Source organism: Myotis davidii, unplaced genomic scaffold (genome assembly GCF_000327345.1).
Source record: "Myotis davidii unplaced genomic scaffold, ASM32734v1 scaffold674, whole genome shotgun sequence".
Lineage (NCBI taxonomy): Eukaryota > Metazoa > Chordata > Mammalia > Chiroptera > Vespertilionidae > Myotis > Myotis davidii.
This window is the reverse complement of record NW_006286674.1, coordinates 1,132,539-1,140,242: the sequence shown is the minus strand read 5'-3', so window position 1 is coordinate 1,140,242 and position 7,704 is coordinate 1,132,539. Positions and strand designations below refer to the sequence as shown.

General features: G+C 45.1%; 1 protein-coding gene and 1 pseudogene across 1 annotated transcript in view; one reads left to right on the top strand and one right to left on the bottom strand.

Moving 5' to 3' along the window:
* The window catches only part of TGFBR3 (transforming growth factor beta receptor III), a 177,019-nt gene that overhangs the window by 35,073 nt on the left and 134,242 nt on the right, over nt 1-7,704 (top strand). The window lies entirely within an intron of this gene.
* Nucleotides 2,905-3,620, bottom strand: LOC102764609 (annotated as a pseudogene).

The window sequence follows — 7,704 nt, the reverse complement described above, 5'->3', positions numbered from 1 at the left end:
ATATATATATTTTTTTTTTCTATCACCTCCCTCCACCCCAATTCTCTCTTTTTTTAAACATTTATTTGTTATTATTATTTTTTAATCCTCACTGGAGGATATTTTTCCATTGATTTTAGAGAGAGTGGAAGAGAGAGGGAAAGACAGAAATATCGATGTGAGAGAAACACATTGATTGGTTGCCTCCTACATGCCCTCCGACCACGGCCCAGTCTGGGGAGGAGCCTGCAACTGAGGTATATGCCCTTGACCAGAATTGAACCGGGGACCCTTCTGTCCACAGGCTTATGCTCTAGCCACTGAGCCAAACTGGGTGTCCACCCCAATTCTCTTGTGCCCCTTTGCAGTCAGAATCTCTGGTCCCAGGCACAGGCTGATCTGCTTTTTGTTACTATTAGATTAGTTTTGCCTATTTCAGGATTTCTTATGTTCGTTTGTATCTGCTCCTTCTTTTCAGCCAGATGTTTCTGAGTTTCAAGGATCCGGTCCACAACCTGAGGCAGCAGCTAGAGTGTTGCACGTGTCAGCAGTTGGTTCCTTTTCGATGCTGAGTATGTCCACTGTGTGGACAGACCCCAGTTTTTTTATTCATTCCCTGTTGGTCGACATTTGGGTTGTTTCCTTTGAATATGAAAAATTGTAGTGAATATTTGCAAGCATGTCTTTTATGAAGACATATGTTCTCATTTAGCAGAGCAATTGCTTAGTTGTATGGTAAATACATGCTTTACTTTATAAGAAACTGCCATGCAGTTTCAAAGTTGATGCACCTCTACTGATTTCCTACAGATTTGTCCTTTCCTGTCCTTTTTTGCTTAGGTAGCTTCAGCCAACTTCTACGCATTAGACATCGTCTGCCTAGGAAGCTTTTTCACCTTCATCTTCCTCTCCCTTGCGGTGGATTTGAGAGGCTCCGTGCTCCTACAGTACCTTGATTATTGAAATTGCTCACTTGCTCTCTTTTCCTATTAAATTGTGAGCTCCTTGAAGATGGAGAATATGCTGTTATCTCTGTATCCCCAGGACACTGGCTAGTACTCATCCTCTAGGTAGCTGCTCAATAAATGCCTGTGAATGCGGAAATGAATTGGACATTTTTTAACTTAATAAAGGAGTTTATGGTCCTGTAAGAGAGGTAAAACAGGCATGCAAATAAGTGTAATATAAAGTAGAAATTAATAGAATTATAGAACAAAGTCTATAGGAATTCAAAGAGAAAGAGATGGCTTTAATGGGGAGTCTTTGGGAAGGTTAATAGGCGGGGGGGAGGGAGTGTTTCAGCTGAGCCCCAAAAGTTAGATTTAGGTGGCAGAGATATTATTGTAAGTTGGTTCTCAAGGGATTTGACTAGGACTTCTGTCCCAAAAGATTGAGGAGGCTGGAAAATGAGGGCTGTGTTTGGGAAGTTCACACACTAAAATTCATCTATTTTGTGATGCTTTGCTGTTCTCAGCCTACAGCAGGCACTAGGGGCTATTGAAAATGTTTTTTGTGTGTATTTTTTTGAGTGTGGTTTTTTTTTTTTCCAGTAGAAGAATGTGAATGCTATGTCTATTGTCTATTACTTCCTCCAAATTGTACGTCTTCTAAATCGGAGAGAACAGGCTTCTCTCACCCTCTTACCCCATGATGTGCTAACAGTCACACATGTCCCACCGTTGCCAGGGCCGACTGGGAGGTTGTCGACCTCTTTGGCCCCAGCCACCAGGCTGCATGCTTCAGTATGTGTTTGTCCACTTTCCCCCATAGCACATGCGCATAGACTATGTGAGCTGGGAGCTTTAGAAATAACCAAATGATAGGCCCTCCTTTCACAGATGAGAACTCATCTTGAGACCCCAAGAATTTCCAGGTTAGTAATGGTAATGATAAAAGCTGCCATTTATTGAGGACTTAGTGTGTGTAGTATAAGCTCTGTGACAGCCCTGCCAGGTGCAGACAACTCCCTATTCTACAGACAGGAATGGAGGCACAACCTCAGATGGCACACGGCTCTGCCATCAGCACCGCAGCATCAGCAGGCCCCCAGGCTTGCAGTCACTGACCATGGAGATGGAGGCGGTTGGGTCAAAGTCCTCAAGGCAGGAGAGGCTGTCGTCATGCGAGTCGAGTAGACCAGGGCCGTCTGGGCCTAGAGAGGCACTGGGGTGTTTTTTTTGGAACCATGTGCCATGCTGAACCAAAATAAGACATCCAGAGCAGAAAATGAATCACCCAGCATTTGCTTTATCAGAATTATTTTTATGATAAAGTAGGGTATACGTTTTTAGTTTTTAATGACACAATAAAACTGTCTTCATGATACAGGCAATATTTGCAGTACATTTACATGGCAAAAAGGGTTAAATATTGTAGCAAGCAGAGAGCGAAGTCACAGTTCCCATTTATCTTTCTGACCCATTTTAGCACTGCCCCAACCTAGGTCAGGTCTGTTTACCGTTAGAATATGTATTCAATCCTTTCTCTATGCACTTACATATGTGTGAATATATACACATAGTTTTAGGGGAATTCATGAGTTATATCATTCTTTCATATTCTGCAGTTCTGAAAAAGGTTAAGAATATGTCATTAAGCTTTTTCTGCTAGTACAAATAGTACCGTTTGAACTGCAGCATATATATTTCATGGTACAGATGTAGCCTCACGAGCGTTTAGGTTATTTCTTGTATTTCCCTATTGTAAATATTATGGCAGTTAACACCTATGTGTGTAACACCGCAGTGCCCTTTCAGTAATGTTGTGAAGTTATGATGTAATGCAGTTGGTGTATTTACAGTGGTACCAATTACAATATGGCATAATTGCAGTTATGGTGCAATACCGTTACAGAGACTCGGGGCACCTCAGCTGCTACCCGAACCTAGTTAAGATTGCAAAAAACTCAAAATGTTCCTATGGGTCTTTTTTTTTTTTTTTTGACTGTCCTAAATTGTTTATTAGGTAAGGATTTTACAAACATTACTTATATTAGCGGTAATGGTGAAGCTGGAGAGTATTGCGCCTTCCCCAAGCTGCACGGCGAGAACCACCAATAATGTGGTGGAACTTGTGGCCCTTCCCAAGGCCATGGCTCCTGCGGCCCGCAGATGTCAGCCCTCGCATCTCCCTGAGCTTGTGGACTGATTTGGTGATCCGCTGGGTGTCTGATAGCTTTATGGAATGAATCAATGAGAATAACCTCAAAGAATTTGTATGTGGAATCTTCAACAACCCAGTAAGAATTCAGGACTCTCAGAGCCCCACTGTAGTGTCCAGCTCGCTCCTCAGCAACAGATTGAAGACTTCGCACGAACTTCAGCTGGTTAACGCCGTGATGGACAGGCTTGCCGTAGGTGGCGCCCTTAGGAACAGGGCACTTGCGGCCACCGCGGCGCACACGAATCAGATATATGACATAACCTTGCATGGCCTTGTAGCCCAGCCTGTGCGCTTTGTCCGGCCGGGTGGGGCAGGGGACGGGGGAGCCTGTGGGGTGCAGAGAGCTGGCGGTAGTGCCAGCAGCACACCTGGAAAAGGAAGTGCATTGCATTGGACTGCTTCTTCCTCCACAGCTCCTGGATGTACTTGTAAGTGCCCATCTTGGTTTACCTGATGGCTGCGGCCAGACGGAAAGGAAGAGCCTCCTACGGGTCTTTATTGTCCAATGATCAAACCCTCTGAGAAGTAGTAATTGAGCATTTTGGTTGCTTTATAGTTAAAAGGCTAGGAAGTACTTAATATGCACTGGGTACTTTCTTATGTATTATTGCATTAATTCTTTTTGTTTGTTCTTTGTTCATCCTCACCTGACGATATTTTTTCCACTGATTTCCAGAGAGAGTGGAAGGGGGGAGAGGGGGGAGAGGGGGAGAGAGAGAGAGAGAGAGAGAGAGAGAGAGAGAGAGAGAGAGAGAGAGAGAGAGAGAGAGAGAGAGAGAGAGAGAGAGAGAGAGAGAGAGAGAGAGAGAGAGAGAGAGAGAGAGAGAGAGAGAGAGAGAGAGAGAGAGAGAGAGAGAGAGAGAGATGAGAGAGACACATTGATTGGTTGCCTCCTGCATGCACCCTGACCGCCGGGGCCAGAGACCGAATCAGCAACCCTTTGGTGCACAAGCCGATGCTCCAACCACTGAGAAACACTGGCCAGGGCTCATTAAATCTTTTAACAATACTGTGAAGCATGTCCTACTGTTCGTCATTTGTCTGAAACCAAGAGTCAGGAAGATTGTGAATTGCATAAAGTGACATGGCTTCTAAGATGCCGATTCAAAACTTGAACCCTTGTTTGGTGATGACCAGCTCAGTGTCCTTTCCCTGTTGTCCTGAAGCTGGCCCATTCTCTTCTTAAGGACTTTGAGAAAAATGATAAAAACGTAAACTATCTTTGAAATAATGGAATCATCCCCTGGGTAGAGAAAGGAAGGGCAGGCTCCCTCAAATTGGGGGCTGGGGCTGCTGAAGCCTCTACGGAGTCATCAGGCTGGAGGTGGGATTCAGGACTTCAGGAGGCCGTGATGGTGGCAACACAGAGCCTGGGTGCTCTGACAGCAGTGGATTTGTATTAAGCTCAGGAAGAGAAATCACTGCCAAGAAAGCTGTATGTTTAGATGCAGCCTGGCGGCCCTCTCCCAGTAGAACAGCCCTCGGTGGATGCATTATCTCAGCTTGCTTTGAGTTTTAATGTCTATATGCATCTAAGGATTACTTTCAGGCTGTGGGATGGCTTAGCTCTTTGAGAAGTGGTGCCTTTCATAGGGTCAGTGGAGTGGGGTGATGGTGAGGATTTCAGGTTGTTGTGTTCTAGCTCTACCTGGACCCTGTGTGTGTAGGCGCGAGCAGCCTTTCCTCCCAGAGGTGGAATCGGAGCAGCTTAGAAAGAGGAATCCGTTCTCCTCTCCGGCAAAATGACCTGTGTCCTTGGATCTCAGGAGGATCTCATCAGCAATAAAATAATCAAAAATTTAAAATTAAGTCATCAGCACTTGAGGAAGAAAGCTAAGAAAATCCGAAAACAAAGCGCAGCCGAACGCAGACCCGCAGAGTAAATGGCGTTCTCGTAGTGAGCGGCTCAGCACTTTTAACAGATGTGTACTCAAGTGCGCGGCGACGCGGTGTGTCTACAAAAGCCTGCAGCACAAATGAAGTTAATGTTTACATTAAACCTTCCACCTCCAAAACACACACACAAAAGGTCCCACTTGTGTAGCTGTAATTACATCTCCGAGCGCTCCCTCGGCCCCCTTTTCCTCTCCTTTCCCAAACACATATTTTGGTTACTTCCCCAAAGATACGGGGTATATATGAGGGAACATACTCAGTGGGCTCTCACCTCACAGAGCAGTGTGTCAAGTGTGACATTCTGGAACACCAGGGATGCAGGTCCGCCGGGAATCCTAAATGCTGGTTTCCAGCCACAGCCGTGCTGGAATGAGGACGGAAAACAATGAGGCATGTGCAGACTCAGCTATTCCTCGTGTCTCAGCTCAGCAGTTTTCCTCGCTGTCCTAAACTTTCTTTAAAACAAAAAAAGGCGGGGGGTGAGGCGGGGGAAGGAAATGATCCCGCTTAAAATTTTTCTTAGTGAAGAGTGAAAGTATAAAATAGCAGCTAGGGCTGTGGGGACACTTACAGAAATATCAAAACTGAGTTCACGGTGGGAAGTCCCACTGTTCTTTCCTTGGTTGTGAAGACTTGCATGTGTGTGCACACAACACAGCACACACCTCGCCGCACCCATACATTCAAGGCCGCCGTGGAGTTCTGGGGCCCTGTGGTGCAAGCTAGACGCTGCCATCACGGAGTGTGGATTTTACTTGGAAATGTCACTTTTTTCATTAACCGATCAAATTATTCCATTTAAGAACTGTTTGTTGGATGCTTATTATGTATGCGATCCTAGCTAGGTGCTGTGGGAGATTAAGTAGAAAACGCTTTCTCTGACTTCAATAGCACATTCAGCTTTGCAGCTTGGTGCCGCAGCATTTCAGAGGCGAGGGCAAGGGTGTGTGTGGCCGAGAGGCTTTATGGTGGCGGTGAAGGCCACACCTGGGCTTTAAAGTCCGGGTGGGCTTTCAGCACGGCAGCGAGGGAGTGAAGATGAGGTGCCGGAGCAGGGGAAGCTCGAGGCCTTCCTGGATGGCCAGGCCCCGGAAGAAAGTGGGGCCGTGTTGTGATGAGTGCTGGCCACCAAGCTAAACTGCCCCTTAATTTCTCTGGGCCTCAGTTTCCTCATCTGCAGACAACACAGTTGAGATCTCTTTTTGTTTCAATATGCCAAAGAGAGAAAGAGAGTTTCATTGTGTTTGTAGTGTCGGCGTGTCAGTTACCACTGGTCTTGTGCCTTACTGTTTGGAAACAGTTAGGTTTTTGGCCCTTTATGGAAAGTAGACAGCAAAAAGCTTTCCTCCTCCCTCTTTCTTACCACACCCCTCACCTTTTAGCACCATGATCACTTTATCACTAAGATACTTTTACTATAAGAAGGACTTGTGGAAACTTGCTTGGTAAATAGGAAAAAAAAACAACAAACCCAAGTGATGAGTCAAGCTTTTTCATGAATGGTGCAGGAATCCAAATTTATATACTGTAGTTGAATTGAAAGCTTTGTTGGTGAAGTGTTATTTCGCACATCTGTATATGCATCTGTAAGAGGAGAAAAGCCGAGACAGAGAAATGTGAACATCAATTACATTTAAATCCACCACCACCCCCCCAGCCCCCATTATCAGTAGCATCCTTCAGAAAGTACTGATTAAAACTCAAGGCTGTTTCCAGCTCTTGGTTTACTTGCTTCGTTTCGTACCAAGTCAAGGCTGAGCTGGGGGGCCACCTCCCAGAAAGCACAGACTTCCTTTCTGGGTGGAAAGAATCCGTGTTTTGTTTGACCTTCAGAATATTCATGGCCTTTCTGGAATACAGGGGCCAACGTTTGTCCTGGCAAGGCCCGGCAGTTTAAGATGGTTTTAGAGGCAGTTAAAAGCAGCGGGAGGAAGGTGACTATAGTCATGTAGACATTTGCATCCTTTCTGGCTTAAAAATCAAGGGGGTGATTTAAAAAAAGGCAGTATTTGAAGACAAACAAACAAAAAACCTCTTCTTGCAGGCCCTGTTTGTCTAAACCTTTGAGAACTCGGCCAAGGTCAGAATGTTCTTTTGCAAGTGACTTGTCGTGAAGAGGGGCCTCAGTTATTACTGAGCTAACACCCGCAGTCCTATCCCGAGGATTGTCCAATGTGGACCTTGAAAGCACAGCCCCCAGGCCTTCTGAAATGTATGTTCTTATGATTCTCTGTCTGTGAAGATACCGTCAGATGGCTATTGATTTGCATTAACACATTAAGCTAACTGGAGTTAGGTCTCATGGTAGCTTTTTAAAAAAAATATCAGGCCAGAGGCAGAGTCTAAAGCGTAGAGTTAAAAGTTACTGTTCTTACTTTAAAGTACATACACAGCTAGGGTTCTTGTATGCTGGGTTCTTGAGTATTTAGTGCGGCCATTCTCATTACTTGAGGCCACAGTTTGATTCTGTCAAATGTGTACTTGAGAGACGACTAATGCACAGGTCCTCGGGGGTTAGGTGAGTTCATAATGTGGTTACGTGAAGGTGTTATCTTCAATAAGAATGCCGAAGCAATTTCTTCACTGATACAGCTCCTAGGGCATTGGAAACTAAAGAGAAAATAAACAAATGGGACTACATCAAAATAAAAAGCTTCTGCACAGCAA